This window comes from Lepisma saccharinum, chromosome 7 (assembly GCF_977018435.1).
Source record: "Lepisma saccharinum chromosome 7, izLepSacc3.1, whole genome shotgun sequence".
Taxonomy (NCBI): Eukaryota; Metazoa; Arthropoda; class Insecta; order Zygentoma; family Lepismatidae; genus Lepisma; species Lepisma saccharinum.
In genome coordinates, this window is record NC_139235.1 from 45,110,630 (window position 1) to 45,129,966 (window position 19,337).

The 19,337-nt window shown below is 37.4% G+C and overlaps 1 long non-coding RNA gene across 1 annotated transcript; it reads left to right on the forward strand.

Moving 5' to 3' along the window:
* Positions 1–16,170: 16,170 nt before the first annotated feature.
* LOC145990218 (uncharacterized) lies at positions 16,171–18,542 on the forward strand. Its single transcript, XR_014441949.1, has 3 exons — positions 16,171–16,331; positions 17,311–17,468; positions 18,464–18,542. It is a non-coding gene; the product is annotated as an uncharacterized LOC145990218 (long non-coding RNA).
* Positions 18,543–19,337: the final 795 nt, after the last annotated feature.

Here is a 19,337-nt window from a genome sequence, read left to right on the forward strand (position 1 = left end):
TCCCATTTATAATTCTGAAGTTGAATTCAAGATGGCGGACATCAAGATGGCCGCCGACCGTGTGGGTGGAGTCAATGTGGTTCCCCCTTGGCCTGATAACGATTGGTCATCACCATTTCCATGTTGCGCGCTGCAGTGGCCTTGTACTGGGTGTGTTAAGTGACTTATTGAGCCACCCTGTATTGCTAATGAGTGGCTTATCCTATTTAGAAATCCTCGTTCCACACATAAATTTTGTCACATGAATCAGCCGAAAATGTCAACAGAATCTGTAGATGCAGCTGAAGTAAAGAAAAGAAAGTTATGTCACGAAGTATATAGAAGACGATTTTGTTAGTTTGTTTCTAAGCCCACTTTTATGCTCAGATAGGCTAATCGGGACTAAACCTACAGTTTAACGTGTAGTCCGAACCCGTGTGCATTGTGCTTCCACCAGAAGAGGGGGAATCGAACACAGGACCTCTTCATTATAATGCGACAGCATTATGCCATTGGGGGGAAAAATATACAGGAAGAACTCGCATAAAACGTGGCATTTTAACACCACAGAAGATGCGTCTATTTTAAGAGGGTGATTGCCTGAGACAAGTATTTGAGACGTTCGGAAAACAACGTCATTATTCACGGAATTAGCTGCCTTGATCCACTAATGAAACGCTGTGCAATTGAAACTACCACCTCAACGTTCTAAGAGCTCGAAACTCGATTTTTGGAAGAGTAAGTTGTGGTTGATTTGTTTCATTTAAAGTCATATTTCTGCTAATTTTGATAATGACAACGATAAGGTTCAATGGTGATTAGATGAAAGTAACGAAGGGGCGAAAACAAACACATGCTGACACTCAAAATACAAACCCTCATAAATTATTACTTTGACAGTGGTTCCAAGCGCCAGGGACTCGTTGCCCTGAAAGAATAAAGTTTCCAGGGTATGCTGCACAGGATATGGGTTGACATTCTAGTGTGTTCGAAATGGCCACCCCATACAACCCAATGAAAAATAGATGAAGTATTACTGGTACGATGATCAACTTCGATGAATTCCTTGTGTCCTAAATCATTTTGTTACCTCAAAAAATATGTTCATGTAACCATACGTGTATTGCTTCTCCCGCAATATTAATATGACAGTTCTTCAGAAAACGAAGAGCAACTTAGCTAATAAATAATCTCTTAAATTCTGAACAGATTTCTCAATCTTACTTGTTTATTACTTATGACGAGTGATATTTTGTCAAAATAGCTTTTCATTAGCCTAGTGATACTTAATGGACAATGAACAAATATTTTTTTCCGTACGTGTTTTAAATCATTCCTAATAAGACGTTCATTTTAATCCAAACATTCAGTGGCGGCGATTAGGAGGAGCGGGAAGTGGGGGATGCAGTTACCCAGCCACATTTTGCCACCTTTCGCCCCCGCACTATGGCCTCTTTATGCTAAGCCTTTTCTACCAAAAAAACGTATATTCAGGGGTGCCCACAGGGGGGATTATGGCGCAGGCTGCGCCATCGAGATTCTTTGGGGAATTTTTTCCCTTCAAATATTGTAAAATCGAACATTTATATATTTTTCCAAAATACAGGTAAAAATTTTACACCTTAAATTCACCATATTTAATCCATTAGATGAAAAAAAGAAAGCGTTTAAGGTCATTATTGAAGGTGCGAGGGGAGGGATAAATATCCAACTCTCATATATTAGGCCTTAATTGACACGTGGGTTCTAGGGGGAATTCTGAATTAAACGTTGGCGGGGACAGTATTCAACTGTAAGTCTTAGATTATGGCGGGTATTTTAGTTAGAGGGGCATTGAGCATTAAGGTATCCAATTCTTGTGTATTACTATTGTCTTAGAATGTTGCAGAAATTCTGGTGTGGAGACTGAGAATTAATTTTTGTTGGAGGCAATATCCAGTATTCAATATCAACAGTAAGTCTAAAATTGGCATGGACATTTTTGTGGTAGGATTGAGTATTAAATTTACAGGGGGGAGATAGGAAGCTCTTGATAAAGTGTTAAATCTTAGATTGTCAAGGGATTTCTGTAGTGAAGAGAGAGTTTGAACATTAAATTTTGGAGACTGTATTTAGCGATATGGTATCCACACGTTTTCGACCCCGAACGTGCCTAAGAAAGCATTGACACCCCGTTAAATTAATATTCTTGAAAGCCTCCAAATAAATGGATGTAAAAATGTTCTTGCTTGCTTCGCTCTCAATAATGTGTTTGTTACAACAATGCGTGTTTGGCGCTTTACTGAGGTGGATGTGAATTGTTATGCTATAGCTGCATTACAAGACATGAGCGATATTCTCCATATTCATTAGTAACATCACTTCTTAAAATATAGTGCTTAGTGTTGGTATACTGCTTATTTTAAAACAGGTGCATCATTTGTAACAAAAAGCTAAGGAAAAAGTTACTTTCGGTGTAGGGATTACGATATAGTTTCAGGGCGCAAATTATATGATTGGGGGGGGGGGATGACATGGACGTGATTTTTGTGGGGATGCGCCATTGGCCTTGGGGGGGATGGGCACCCCTGCGTATATTGTCCTTGCCCCTCAAATGTTGGCACCCAATCGCTGCTACTACAAACATTCAGATAGATTTGTCAGTTGTAAAAACCTTGTAAGCTAAGAAAAGTGACCCCCAAGGAGTAGGAAAACTCTTTCAGTCAAAAACTTATACGATGACAATATATTATGCTCAGGAACATGCATTTAAATTACGAGAAACTTCACGATTGTCTACCATCGCACTTTTTATCATTGTCGCCGAATACATAAAATCAAGTATGTGCCTTGTATTTGCAACACAAGCTTAAACCTAATTCACATTTATTTCACTGTATTAACATGTATGAAAGAATGTGATTAGAATGTATGGCTGGGGTATGGCTGCGCATGTGTAAACACTTCCTTGAAAAAATTGTGTCCATCAGAGACAAAACGAAAGGAAATGGAACAAGATGCGAGAATAGATTAGAAAAGAATAAAGAGAAAAACAAAGAAAGGGAAAAGAAGTAAGAGGAAAATCGGTAGTGTAAGAGAGAGGGGGATACATACGTCTTACGTACACATACATGGTCTTACATTTATACTGCCCACCCTAATCTATCACTATGGAGCTTCTGCCCACCCGGTCGAAAATTTCTGGCGCCGCCCCTGAGTACGTTCGTGATTCTATTGTGTTCAAGCTGACAGAGACAAATTTGAGAGTACTGCCCCGCACACTTGCATTTAGGGTGTGACTAAATTGAGGAAGGATGAAAAGGAACGGACATACTGTCGGCCAAAGAGAATTCTCTTTGTCGTCGGCGTTCAGGGCCAGAAGCCAGAAGGTCCACTGGGTTCTTTTCCACTCTCTTGTGTTTACAACCGCGGGAGGGGTTTCTCTGACGTCAAGATGAAACTGCCTTCCGAGTATCTCATAGTTCAGTACTACAAAGCACGTAGTGCTGTTCTTTCTTAGAGAAATGAGCAGGGGTGTAGATTTATAAACGCTAAAAACTTTTACAACGACAGGCAAATAGGAACCCAACATGATGAAAATACACGTACGCACTTGATGGCACAAGTGTATCAGCGGCGCAGGAACGGAGGGTTACAGGGGTACATTGTACCCCCGCAAATTTTTGAAGGGGGTACTGTACCCCCTAAATCCGTAAATCGAGTTGTAACCCCTGTACCCCCCTTTGGTAATTTGACAGCAGACGGAAGGTGCTACTGTTAAAATTACCTATTATCAATTCGCCCAATAAAAAATGTATTATTGTTTATAAATTTTAAGTATTATAGTCCTTACCACAGAAATTCAAATCATTTAACCGTAAACTTATTATACTACATTGTGCTTGCTACTAGTTAGTTCATTGACCTAAGTTCTTGGAAACCTCTTTAAGGAGATGAAAATTGTTTAAAATGTGTGTGAAACGATGGAATCAGATTGACTCTCAGACAATTACGCTGCAGACGATTGCTGCTTTGCGTAAGGGGGGGGGGTGCACATTTCTAAAGCAGTGGTCGCGTCGATTCGAAGATATGATACAAATCTTCATCAGAAGAGTATATGACTGACCCCATTTTCTTTTGAATATTTATAATGGAATTTTCCGAAACGAAACACTTACACGAACGAGACGAGACACGACAGACCAACTTGGGAAGGGGGGGGGGGGGTACAATACATTCCTGTACCTCACCTATATTTTTCATGAATTTGTAAGAGGGTGTTGGGAAAACTATACTTAAACCTATATATTAAGATATATATTTTTTAAAAGATGGAGTGCCGATTAGCCTGTCTGAGAATGAGGTGAATTTGGAATAAGTTTTCATAACTTCAGAGTGGAAACCGAAAGAAAAATAAGCACAAACAAGAACGAGAAGGACCTCACCACACAGGAGACGAGATGAGGCTGTGACAATTCTAGACTCATCGCATTGCGATATCATTCCTAGGTGAAATGAAATCTTTCCTAGACATTTAAACAGGGTGCCATTTTCGATTTTATCACAGGGGCTATGTATTAGGTATACTTATAATTGGACATTAATTGCTTAAAATCTAATTGTGATATCGAATGCAACACAAACACAACGCCATTTTATGTTAAACTCTAAAGTCAAATTGTAAGAAAATTACATTAGTCAGATGAATGCACGAGATAAATTAGACTCACTGCAGGTTCTATTGGTAGATTTTGGATTGGATTTACAAGGTTTCTGGGAGTAAGATGGGAATATTTGATTGATTGATTGATTGATTGATTTGGTTTATTTTACTTCGCCTTTCTGCCACTTTTGGCTAATCGCGAAGATGAGGATGAGTGATGATGATATGATGAAATTGATGGACACTCAAAAATAACACCCATGGGCAGGCCAGGATTCGAACCTGGGACCTCAGGCGTCATAGCGCGCTATGCTAACACCTCCGCCACGGAGTCCGGCGAGGAGGGAATGTGTTTTGGATTTTCTTTGTAGATGCGAAAATCTTTAACCGTGACGCACACATGCTTCTGCTTACATTAAAGTTTACCTTTTCACATAAATGATAAATTGACATGTCATCCTAAAACACACGCATGTATCTGCATTTAATACCACTACATACGAAAATAAACCTTGGCCGGCTCTTCACATTGTCCACCAAAAATGAAAATTGAACGTACGGCTTTCCTTGCTACTTCTGAGAGCTGAAGGATTTCGGTTTTGTAAATGTACTGAATGATATTACTTTGAGTACTTGAAGAGCGTCATTAGGTACAGCTAATTATATTACAAATAAATGATTTGTCAAATTTTTCACAAATATTTCAAAGTTAGACTTCTTACGAATTGATTGGGAACCATCTCAACTCATTTTTTTCTTTTTTAATACAACACCCTATAGATGTCTGAGAAAATACCAAATACATGGCTTCTAAAAGGCATTGGATGTGGTACACATCTGCCATAAATTGTTTAAAGATATTTTTATGCGTAGCGATGGGACTTTTAAAATTAGAATGAACGGAACTGAAGTGGAACTCATATAATGTAGTTTCTATACCCAGTGGGTGGGAGATGATTATTGCTGGTTGGGGTGGCTCAAGATCCCCCTCACTCCTGATTTTCCGTTCCGTGAAATCCAAATAAGCCCAGAATGAGGTCCAGAGCTTAGCCTTATATGTTTCAGAATTATTATCTGATTTTAAAATCTGTTTTTTTTTCTTTTCTTTTTTTTTTTTTTTTTCTTTTTTTGAAAACTTAAATTCTAACAAAAGCAATGAAAAATATTTTGCATTAAATAGTGTGTGTTGTTCTAAAAGAGAATATTTCTCATGGCTTCACATTATAACTAGGTATCAAGGACGTTTTTGTGGGGGTCCAGGGGGTCCGGACCCCTTACCCCCGAAAGACTTACCAAGTAGTGAAAGTAATTATTCAAAATATAATTGTTTACCATTTGTTATACTCAATTTCCATCAATGCCCATACCATGCTTGAACAGCGTAACAATTAAAAGTTATGGTGCGGCAGAAATATCTCCCGGATTTCATTTGTGAATAACAAAGCAACGATAGATGTTATGCAAAACTTTATTGCACAGTTGGAAAGAACAAGGTTTACTATTTTATTGCACATTTACAAAGAACAAAATGTTCCAAATATTTTTTGTCAAAATTGCCACAAGTCACCATTTTGTGTGACATAGCTGACTTTGTTTTAAAATGATATCGTCCAAATGCCGATCTGCACAGTACGCATTTCTGAAATCTCGCCCTGAAGTTCTGCATTACCCTCCTAATCATGTCTGGTCGGTATTTCCGCTCTTTCCTGTCTGGTACTATCTTTCAGATCATTGGCTGTCCTCGGCCTTCCTTGGTAAACTTAAGCCTTCAGGTACTCCCACAATAAGAAGTCGCAGGGTGCGAGCTCGGGGGAACGAGTTGGCCATGGAATGTCACTTCGAAGTGAGATCAGACACCCTGGAAACATTTCACGTAGCACGTTCATCGATGCGCGTGCTGTGGCACCATCCTGTTGGAACCACACAGCCAATTTGCCACGATCGTTCGATTGCGGCTGCAGGAAGTTGCGTCACTTCCATACATAACGGTCAGACGTTACATTAACTGCGTGCCGTCTTCCTCAAAAAAGTAGGGGCGCTCATGGAGTTGTCTCGGTACGTATGGGAAACAATATGGTAATCCTTGTTCTTTTCAACTGTGAAATAAAATTTTGCATGACATCGATCGTTGCTTTGTTATTCACGAATGAAATCCGGGAGTTATTTCTGCTGCACCCTGTATACTCGATGGTTTTCTCCGCTGAACTTATTGGAAGGCAAGGAATTTGCCTCATACGGCTTTGAAGGATTCCAAAGATTTATGCACACTACTAATGATAATATCCATAAAATATTAATAAGGAACTTTACTTTTCGTTAATTGGATCTAACTCCTTTTTTTGTTACTCAATAAATATTCAATTCTTTTCTATCTGACATTAAATTCCTTGCCAGGGCAGTTGATTTTGTGCAAATCTTGGCGATCTTAACTACACGTACGCTAGATAATGAATACTTGCTGTTATATGTCTATTATTTTACTATCTTTTACCTATTCATGTAATAATAACAATACAATATTAATTAATGTACATATTTAATTAATTAATATATTAATTTAATTAAATATAATTATCCTAATTATTATTACTGCTACTTGATTTAACACACACACACACACACACACACACACACACAAATATATATATATATATATATATATATATATATATATATATATATATATATATATATATATATATATATATATATGGGAGGCTGAATTTTGTACCCCCCCCAAATGAAAAACCTTCTTGCGCCACTGCTAAGAGGGAAATAGGAGCAAGGGCGCCCGTGACGCACAAACAAAAAAATGCCTCTCTATTAATGCGCAGACGAGAAGGAAGGGTGACGAAAACAATTAATGAAGGCATCACTGTCGATTTCTTAGTGTGGGATGTCATGTTGCTTCTTGGTCTTAGTTTTTGATGTTTGCGAAATGTTTAATCATTAATCAATGGTGTTACGTTAATGATTTTTGAACAAGGATGTGCTGTCTGCAGGTGGGTTTAGGGTGGTCAAAATTTATTTCATGGTGGACGTAGTGCTAGGGAACGGATTTTAAGGTGCAGAACCTTTCCAAAAATATAGCTGTTTTCATGCCGATCGTTTGAGATATGTATTGTAAAGTATGATATGTATAAGTAAAATGAACACACTTTGCTGCAACGTTTGGCATACTGTCCCGATTAGCCATACTGTGCATAAAGTGAACTTAAAACACGAACTCAATCAATCAATCCGATTACATAGCAAATAAATCCGCTGTAGTTGCTTTGGAACTTTCGTCGGCTTGAAAATACTTTCTTTTTTAAAGATAGTAGTATTGTCTAATAACAGTAATAAGATTTATCTACACTAAATTTCTAACTGAGCATATTAGGAAGGGCACATTGCACATGCCTATGCTGTTGATAATCTTTTTTTCCTTTTTACAACATTCGATCTCTCCCACGCATTTCTGTATTTTTCATTCTCTCCTGCTCTCTTTTTCTCTATTCTTTTTTCTCTGTTTTCTCTATTCTTTTTTATTTTTTCTCTATTCTTTCTTTCTCTCCTTTTCTCTATTATTTCTATCTTTTTCTCTATTCTTTCCTTCTCCTTTTTCTCTATTCTTTCCTTCTCCTTTTTCTCTATTCTTTCTCCCTCTTTTTTCTCTATTTATTCTTTCTCTTTTCTCTATTCTCTCTCTCTTTTTCTCTATTATTTATCTCTTTTTCTCTTTTCTTTCTTTTTCTTTATTCCTTCTATTTCTCGTGTGTCTCTATTATTTCTTTCTCTCTTTGTCTATTCTTTCATTCTCTCTTTTCTCTATTATTTCTCTCTCTTTTTGTCTATTCTTTCTTTCTCTACTTTTTCCTCTATTTTTCTCTCTCTTTTTCTCTGTTCATTCTTTCTCTCTTTTCTCAATTTTTATCTCTCTTTGTCTATTCTTTCTTTCTCTTTTCTTCTCTGTTCTTTCTTTCTTTTTTTCTCTATTCTTTCTTTCTCTCTTTTTCTCTATTCTTTTCTCTCTCTTTTTCCCTATTCTTTCTTTCTGTCTTTTTCTCTATTCTTTCTTTCTCTTTTTCTCTCTTTTTTATTTATTACCTTTGCCTTCTCTTTCTTTCATATTTTAATCTTAGAGTCCAGTGCAGATACAAGGGTCGTTCAAGGTTGACCAGGACTTTCGTGCGTAAAATATTAATGAATCAAAGTAGCGCTGCATTACTAGGGCAGGACAGACCATGATTCCTTGCGAGTAACCATGATCCTTTGCGACACATTTGGCGCATGCGCAGTAGTGTAAACAAAGATGGCGGCAAGTAGTGTATCTGTTGCTGTGGAACAGCTGTGTATAATGAAGGAGAAGGTGAAACCTGCTCAAATTTGGCGTAGACTGCAAGCACAGTATGGTGAACAAACACTGTCACGGGCAAGAGTGTACGAATGGTGTCATGGTGTCATGGTGTCCACCCAAGAAAAGCAAAGCGCTGCCGTCTGCCGGTAAGATTTTGGGAACAGTCTTCTGGAACATGAAAGGTGTTATCCATGTGGATTTTGTGGAGAAGGGTGCCACAATTAATGCCAAGCATTACTCAACACTGCTTCACGGTGCTGTACGTGGGGCTGTTCGGAAGAAAAGACCTGGAATGTTGTCGAAACACGTCATTCTTCTCCATGACAATGCCAGGCCCCACACGATCCATTTGACTCAAACAACACTGGCCAGCGTGCACTGGGAGGTTTTACCACACAGTCCTTACAGTCCAGATTTATGCCTCAGTGATTTCCACTTGTTTGGGGCACTTAAAGAGCATTTGGGCGAGACGCACTTCCAGACAGATGAGGAACTCAAGAACGCTGTCCTGCAGTGGTTACGACACCAACCTACTTTTTTATACGCCAAAGGCATCAAGGAACTTCCACAACGACGGCAACGGTGTCTGGATGTTCAGGGGGAATACTTTGAAAAACTGACATAGTTTGGTGCTTCTATGTATGTATATTTCCTGTCTAGAAATAAAAGTCCTGGTCAACCTTGAACGACCCTTGTATTTCTGCCGTGCGATGCGCGAAACAACTAAAGAAGCAGTGTTGCTAATGGAGCAGATAGAAAAATCGCTGCAGTGCGCCGATGCACAGCTGTTACGTACAACAAGGAAATTAGAGAATTCAGGTCTATCCCTCGTTGAGTTTTAAACGTCATGCATTATACCAGGACTAGGATTAATATGTACTAACAAGTGGCTTTGTATGTAGCTACATACATATGGACTAAAAATTCGCAAAATATGAACTAACACATAAGTAAAATTACCAAAATTGCTGCAAAGAAGACTTCTTCATACGATTCCTTATTTCAGTGATTTCAAACAAAATAAAAAAATATATATATATATTATTTTTCATTGCATTAATGCACTGGTGGCGTTCTAACTTTTCACTCCCAAAAGCCGTATACACTGGTATGGAACTGCGACGGCAGATAATAACATGCCAACGTGTTAAACCGCTACAATTGCACCATAACACTCCTCCTCAAGTAGTATTATTATTTCCTCTCTGAGATCGGCGACAGTCGGTTGCCTTTGTTGTACATTTACAAAGGATGCCGGCTTCCACAACAATAACAAGTACATATACTGCCACTAGACGATAAGCTGCGCGGCTTTTTCTTTTGTTATGAACCAGGGCCGGCGCTAGTCATTTTGCCTCCCTGGGAGGTGGCGGCAGATGCCGCTCTATTTCGACCCCCCCACCCCCCGGTCAGCAACGGGAAATTGAAAATCAATATATTCCTAAGTAAAACATCAAAATATAAAATAAATAATGAGACTTCTTATGTTATTTCAATACTATTAAGAGCAAAAGAATATCTCGCTCGACCACAGTTTTCAATAGGCTTATTTTTTTCTTCTCTTCAAATTTTGCCGCCCTGGCCAGTGGCACTGTTCGCCCTCTCCTTCCGCCGGCCCTGCTATGAACTTGGTCACCCATCAAAGCATGGCAATTTTAACACAGAAAACAATATGAATCGCATTAAGCAGCAAAAATGACAGCCTCCTCTTCCTCTTCCTCCACCTAAATCTCATCTTTCGCAGCAAACGTCGCAAACTCTCTTGACTACCCGCAAAATTTATGTCCGCCTGTAATTTGACATGCAATTTTTTCAATGTCGGTACTTCATTTTCACGCAGAGCGTAGTCGCATATGCGCCTACGGATAACGTTTTCATCGAAAGCGTCCACTGACGATTTGGTCGCTGGTCTTTGTCGTTCTTTCCCGGGAGTGTGGAATGATGTGGAGGGGCCTTCTGACATCTCAAGAGATTGTATTTCGTTCATGATAGCCCTGATTGTTCTTTCAGGAACTCCAGTCGCAGCCGCTGCTCTCTTGCCAAAATGCTTTATTGGGATGCTAACAGCATGACTGGCTTCCTCCTTCATGAACTCGTGCACGTTGCTTAGAATTTCCCGAGCTTGGCTATGCAAGGTTTTTGATTTCAACTTTGACAGAACTGGAGGCATTATGGAATTTAACGATCATTAACAAACACACACTTTCACATACACACACGCAATACACGCACACAACGTCACACCGGTCAAATAGTTAGTATAAAATAAAAATATGGTGCTTCAAATCCAACAAAACTCACCGCCACTTTACCTGCCTTTCCCCTTCCGTGACAGAAATAGTGTTTCATTATTACAGTTGGCAACACTAGTTACTAGCTAGCCAATGAACATGCACTGCATAAAAGAAGCAACCACTACGCCGTGCTATATTGCCACATTACCGTCCCTGCCGAATGGTGGGAACCGCGAGCTGGAGCGCTATTCAATTGTTTCCAATGATGTTTGCGCGAGTGTGTCCAGGAATGGAATGACAATATGGCAACAATAGCGAAGGTTTTCGAGCAGGGTAGAACACGTGATGCTAAGAGAGAGGGAGACGAAACGAAAATTCGTTTCTATGCAACGGCAAATTTATGGGTGATGCACTCTACTTTAGATATATTTCTCTCTCTCTCTCTCTCTCTCTCACTCTCGCTTTCCTTGAATCCCCTCTCTCTATTTTTCTTTCCATTTCTGTTCTCTCTCTTTTCTTTCTTACTTTTCTCTCTCATTTACTTTCGATCTCTTTCTCTTACTTCTGTTCTCTCTCTGTCCCCTATTGGTTTTCTTACTTCGAAACTCTCTCTCTATCTATCTATCTTTTTCTCGCGCCTTTCTTTACATTTCTCTCTCTCTCTTTCCTTCCCTTTCTTTATCTATGTTTCTTTCCATCTATGAACGGTTTTGAAAATGTCTCGTATAATCTACTTCCCATGTAGCACACATTGTTGGGCCAACGTTGGGTGATTGTCGGCATGGTTGGGAAGTGGTTGGTAGTTCTTGCCAACGAATATCTTACGTTGGGCCAATGATTCACATTGTTGGCAGACATGGTTGTCAATTACGCCCATATTGTAGGTTGGCCCAACATTGCATTCAAGGTTTGGTACAGTGGCCAATGACGTTATGCCAAACGAGAAAGAGGGAGTAAAATTCCCCCTGTCGATCAGCAAGACCCTACAGTGAGAAATAAATTCTGTTTAACGTTAAAAAATGTGCAAAAGCAATCACTTAAAGTGAAAATGACGTGTAGAATTAGATATTTCCAGAGCTTGAACATTTTCCGTCCCGAAAATTTCCCGACTTCTCGTCCCGAATGTCGGAATTTAAAAAATTTCCGATCCCGTCCCGACCCAAAAAATGCTGTCCTGCACACACTTCTAATAACAATCACTGGAAATAGCGTGTAAAATTCGAGTTTTATGAAGTGTCGGGAAAAATAAAATATTTCTCGCCCCGAAAATTTTCCGATTTACTAGCAAAATAGTACCTAATGCGAACGAATAGTGCGAATTCAATTTCTATTGCGCTACAATGTAAAGCTTGGGCAACCAAATGAAGAACGAAATTCTTTCAGGACAAAACGAGCCTCGGGCTGGTGCCGGAAAGTATAGCTAAGAACATTCTCAATAAATTTAGTTAAATATAGACGTAAAAGCGATGGTGTGCTCTTTGATTTGTTCATCCTCCGGAGAATTTTTTTAAAATAATAATATCACATAACGATTTATATCGAAATACATATAATCGATGTGTTCGAAAGTCGATTGTGACTGTGTGATGGCGGCCAAAGTGGATGTGGATATATGACGACTGACGAGTTAAAAATTTTTTTTACTGAAGACTACGTTGAGAAAGGTAAGTGACACGCTGATTTAGTTCGATAATAGTACAGATAATGAAAAATAATGTTATAATTTACTTGCAGAGTTATTCATATTTACGTAGTTACAAAAGTTATGTATTCCGAGGCAGTTTTTGGTAACGGTTAGATTTTTAAGAATGTACAAAATAGCATTGTTATGTATCAACATTTTCTCCCGGATTTCATTAGTAAACAAGTTTAGGAACCAACGACCAAAAATTGGTGAGTGTATCACCATGAAATCGTGATGTAATAGATCGGACATGAGACCGTTTTCTTTTCTTGGGGACCAAAAATTCAATTTTTGTGGGTCTCTTAATTGCAATTGAAATTATAAATTATTTCCTTGTTATGCATAATGAGAAACACCGACGATTTTTTCGAGAGAGAGACTGAATCACACAACCTCAACGAAGAATGTTGAAAGAGTATTTTTCGTATCTTTCCAGTTGCCAGTTGCTCAAGTTCCGGATGCAATTTTTACATGGTTTGATTTCGATTTACTTCTGCTAACACATATTGCAGAGTTTTAGCGATTGCGTAAGATTTTGTTCAATATGTGCCTTTGTAAGGTAGGCCAGGTTTGGTTCTCTTAGCATTAAAATAAAGTCTCTGAATGTCTAAATGCATTCTTCTAAGCTTTCGATTTAGTTATTCATCAATTCCCACTAGTCTACAATACTTACAGTCGGTTGTCAAGGAAAGTGCATTCTCCATGGAAAGCAAACATTCTTCCGTAAGATCATTTTTAAGTTATTTTTTTCGGTACCAGTTCGTTGTATCGAAGACACATTAAAATCCCATATTTTGTGTTTTGCATGGTTCGTACTTACCAATTGTGTATTGTGGAACATAGTTCAAGATGCCATTATGCTTTTTACATAAAAACCACAATTTTTCACATAGAGAGTGGTTTCTGTTATTCCTTTTTTCGCTTCCCTAACACACAATATGGCGGGCACAAGTTAACTACTGTTGTAGGTATGCAGTGTTTCCAACCTTCTTCACTGAAAAATACCTACTATCGTGTTCGTCACGTGTGCAAATTGTACATTATGCACGGGTAGCTGACGGATAGCCCCACAAACCATTTCCGATAAGGTTTGGTTAGGTTAGGCAAGCATAGTTAAAAAGGGGGTTGGAAACACTGACAGGGCCGTTATGTCATCACATCCGCTTCACGTAGGGGAAGCAAATGAAAGCCATGGCAATTGTGGGTCGGTGAGATATTTCTTTTGAAGAATACATGATTTCCCGGTCAAATAGATTCCACGATGAAAGAAACTACCTTGACAACGTTGGAAACCTTGGAGAAACTCATTTCCGTAAGTAGTTTATTCTGTAAAAATGAAGAAATGTGTCTCCGATATACCGAACTGTTACCATTTTTTCAATATAAATAACTTTTTTTAAACTCCAAACAGTACTCATTACGTTAAAAAAGGTTCAATTTTTGCGTGACAATGATTGCCAAAATTCTACAATAATTAGTCTTCCTGTTAGGAGAATTTGAAAAAATGATAAAACAATCTGAACCGTTACCGCCAGTAAGGTTAAAATGCAGAAGACATCCTTGTGTATTCACTTTCTAGGGATGTGATTCATTATAGTTAAGCAACATCAAACAACATTCTTCATTTCCACTGTTCTTTTGAGTAAAATACACTGAATCATTAGGTATGTAATTCATAAATTATTCGGAAAAGAATTAGTTTGTAGCCATTCTTAATAAATTCAAGTACCATACAAATTTGTTAAATGATGTGTCAAATTCATTATTTATGTTATTCTGACAAGCATGTTTGACAGCCATATTTAATCAAAAACAGACTACTATACACAGTGTGGTATACATGGCCGTAGACAGGAAATGTTTTCGGGGGGGGGGGGGTTCATCCATAATTGTTTCCATGGGCGTCGCAAGAAATTTGAATAATAGTAATAATAACAATAATTAAAATTTCATAATAATAATAGGCCTAATAATAATAATAATTATTATTATTATTGTTATATCATTGACGGGGCTTACTCAATCTAGCAGATGAGTGAATATCCAGCACAAATTGTTTTTTTTTGTTTTTTTTTTACGTTTCATACAGTGTGTACTGAAATCCACAATTATTATAGTTTGTTATTAAATTTTAGATACCTTCAAGAAAAAGCTTTAAAAGTCTGATGGAAATTTTAGTCACAATGTTTTTGTTGTTTGATCTTAAAACTTAATTTTTGGAATTTTGAAAAGTATGGAACAGTTATTATTTTTAAAAAAAACTTAGCCTGGTGCATGAATTGTCTCAATCGCGAATGTAATGCGTTACGAAATTGGAGATCCTAGGTTGGAACTCCTATCAAGGGGATTTTCAACTTTATCGAACAGGGAATTACAAATTTGGAAAGGGAACTTTGGGACAATCATAAGTGAATTTTCAGTCTATATTCCTTGTGAAGCAGGAACAAGACTGCAAAGAGGACAGCAGAAGTGAAAATGGAGGGGTAGCGGGCGAGTTGCGATTCCGGGAATAAATCCTGTTTCACTCAAGTTTCAGAATTCCAAATGTATGAAAATTCTAGCTTGATCGTTTCAACCTTGTCTCCTTGTATTCTGTGATGCTTCGAAAAAAAAATTGGAAAATGAGTTACAGATTTTGGTTTCTGAACTTCCATTAATCCAACATGTCAGAAGTTCGGGGGGGGGGGGGTTTGAACCCTAGAAACCCCCCCTCTAAATACGGCCATGGTGGTATACAGTAGCCAGTAACTGTGCAGAGACATGTTCTGTTTCAAATGTGATAAGCAGTATACCATAGTAAAATGTAAATTCAAGTTTTAAAAAATATTTCAAACATATAAATGTCACTAATGTGTTAGGAATTGAAATTTTATATTTTATTAATTACTCAGTGTTTAACATCGCCAACTAATTCCTTGTGTTTTCATTTCTATACTTGTTCTCATGGACATAAAACTGGAGACAGGTGTTGCATGTAATGTGAATTTATGTGCAGTTGTAACAGTAATTGTGACCTTTTTTGATGAAGGAAGATACACTAACATGTTTGTAACTGTACAACAACACACTGTAGCTATTTTCCTATTTCAATTTGTAATATGTATACTGTACTGATTGCAAGAGATTGATCTTTTACTTTTGCTGGCATCTTCATTCTAGGTGAAGGCAAAGCAACTTCGGCTCTACAATCTACATCTGGGTCAGACAAGAGAATTGCAAATTGCCAGTTTCATGGGAGTAGTTTATCTGTTATTTCACATCATCGGGCAAAAATTGAGAATAGACTTAGAAATACATGAAAATCAGAAGCTTATTTTGGAAAATTTGAATCCAACATTGATATCCTCAAATCAGCCCTTGCCTGAAAATCTAAAGCTTCCTTGTCAAACAGAGGATGCCATTCAGAGGGTGGAAGAGTGGTTACTTTCTTCTCCTGAGCACATGAAGCAGATGGTAAGTTCACATATTTCTGTGAGTGAAATCATTAATGTCAAACTTTTTTTTTGTGTTAATCAAGCAGTTAACATTTTCAGCATAATTGACTGTAGCTCAAAGTGGTATGTTGTAATTTAAGAGAGATCAATTACATTCTAAACTCCATGTGCTTCTTTTACATCAATATAAGTTTCACTGAAAAAATCATGCAAATTGAAGTATTTCAGTTTTCATTAAAATTGCGATTTCCGGGAGACTCAAATTCGTTTATTTTGTTATTTTTCACATTCGTACTTAACTATTATGCATTGCTAAAGATTCTTTAAGGTGGGATTTCACTTTTTTGATGAAAATAATTTCAATTTTGCACATATCTAGTAATTATTGTTCGTTCCTTTTTTGCTTGCGTTACACACAATATGGTGGGCAAATCTTGACTAACGTTGTCTATCATCAGTTGGTATGCAGTGTTTCCAACCTTCCTAACCGAAAAATAACTACTTCCCTAGTTAAAAGAAGGGTTATCTTAGTTACGGTAGGTTAGGTTAACATAGTTTAAAAAAGGGTTACATTAGTTACGTTATGTTAACTTTGTTAGGTTTACTCAAAAATCATGCACATTAAGATGCAGATTTACATAGGTTATGTAACGTTAACATAGTTACAAATATGTGTGGTTGGAAACACTGACCGGAGGTTACGTCATGAAACGCTCACAACATCTGGTTTATGTAGTGGAAGGAAATAGAGGCAACAGCTTTTGTGCATCAGAGAGACAAACATTAATCTAGAAAAATACATGATTTACCAGCCAAATAAATTGAACGATGGAAGAAAACACTTCCATGACCTTTCAAAAGTGTACAGAAACTCAGTTCCGTTCTGTAAGATTGAAGAAATACGTTTCCCAGAGATTGGAATTTTACGATAAAATGTGTACCTTGTATCGCCCACAGTGCAGTCAGTGCTTCTTGATTGAATTAATGTTTTGTTGTAGGAATCATACATGAGTTTCATTGGAGGCAAAAACCTACAGCAAATTGAGTGAAGAATTCTGGATAAAATATTTTCTAATGCATTGGCAGCAAGTCATAACTGGACTGGAGAACACAACAAAATACCTCCGACATTTGAAATTATTGGAACTTGTACCAAGTAAGTTAGAAGGCTGTTCTTTTTTTCTTTTTTCAATTGGTAACTAAATTTGGCTGTAGGGCCATTACTTGTTGATGTAAAATCCAAATAATGTACATGATGGAAAGTTTTAGAACATTTAGTATTAACAGTAAGCATTCTTTTACATAAGTCTTTAAAAATCCTCTAATAAGAGAAGAAACATTTTTAGTTAAAAAAAACTTATTTGTTGTTTAATTTTACCATTGTTTTTGGTATATATTATTTTTACTTCAGCTGTCTTATTTACTTAATACGAAAAACTAATATTATTTCATATAACACTGAAGTATTCTGCTTTTACTAGAACTGTGTTCATAAGTGCAAACTCATTTCTCACAATTCAGCAAGACTGGCTCAGTTAGTTGAGCTTTCACTTTATATTCAGAAGGTTAGATCTCAGATGAGGCCAGGCTAGCCATGCAGTTTCTTCCCTGCAGTTTACATGACTCACATGAAATGAATATTGTGGCAAGTCTCTGTAATTCCTTTCTCATCCTTTCCCTACCATATAGTCATGGGCTTCCGGAAGGGGTGCATGCCCCCCCCCCCTTCCCGGAAAATGAAAGTCAACCAAAAATTATGTATTTCACACATATAATTTCATTTTAGCCACAAAAATATCTGTTAATTGTTGCATGAACACCATAAATTCAAATTTGAGCAATTTCTTTTAGGAAACAACACTATTTTTGGGGGAAAATGTGCCTTGTTTGCCCCCTCCCCTGGGAAAAAAATACCTTCCTTGCCCCTCCCTGAAAAAAAATCCTGCGGATGTCCATGCATATAGTACAAATAACTGTCTAGATGTGAAGGATTAATGTCACCCCACATGGATAATATGTCAATATTAGTTTCCTTTCATGGGACAGGGAATAAGTTTAATCCTCATACTAAAGATAGGCCCAAGTACACATATCATATGGTATGTTACATTTGAGTTCATCCATGGATCTAACAGTTTGAATTGTTTCTAGTTTCAGTTCGAAGGAATTCATGTACAACAAATGCATCAGATTATGAAATACAGTCAGTGATACAAAGCTGGTTCCGCTTTGTCAATGATAGAGATGGCAGCCGGGAGCAACGTAGAAAGGAAAAGGCAACTGCAAGAACATCAAGAAATAAGTAAACAAGTAAAGACTGGTGATAGTTTTTCAGCAAGATACGAGAGACGAGTCATTTCTAAAGCTGCAGAAATTATAATGAGTGAATTTCATGAAGTCCCTTCTGTTTCAGGATCTACAGACATAATTCAAAGTGGTTCTGTTGTTCAGACTACAAGTTCATTTGACTGTATCAAATCTATACTTTTGAATGAAAATGAGAATTGTATTGTGGGAACAACCTCACTTGATGATTGCTTCTTTACGAAAGATGGTGGGTGATGTTGTTGTTGTAAACTCCATTGAAAAAGATTGTAGTAATGATGGTTTGTACATATAATTTAAATTGAACATTTTCATAAACAAATTGGACATTTTCACTTCACCTCTTCCAAGCAGTAGATTGTTTATATTTTTGGTAAAAGAATGTAAGAACAGAGTTATTTTATCCTCAAGTTATTTACATAAAAAGTATATTCGTATATTCTTACAGCAGATTTCGCTGACACATCAGCATTTCGATGTATTCCATTTTGTAATAATAAGCTATTCTATTGAACTGACATTGTGTTCTTTGACACCTGAATTGTCAACCTCTTGCACCTTTTTTCCTTCAATAAATACAATAGCATCTTGCTACTTTTTTTGTAATATATGAAGGTGATTGTCTTGAATAGTATATGTAAAATTTGTTTTGCTTATTGGCTCCGCTAAGAAATGTTTTACTTTTATAATGATAAATACA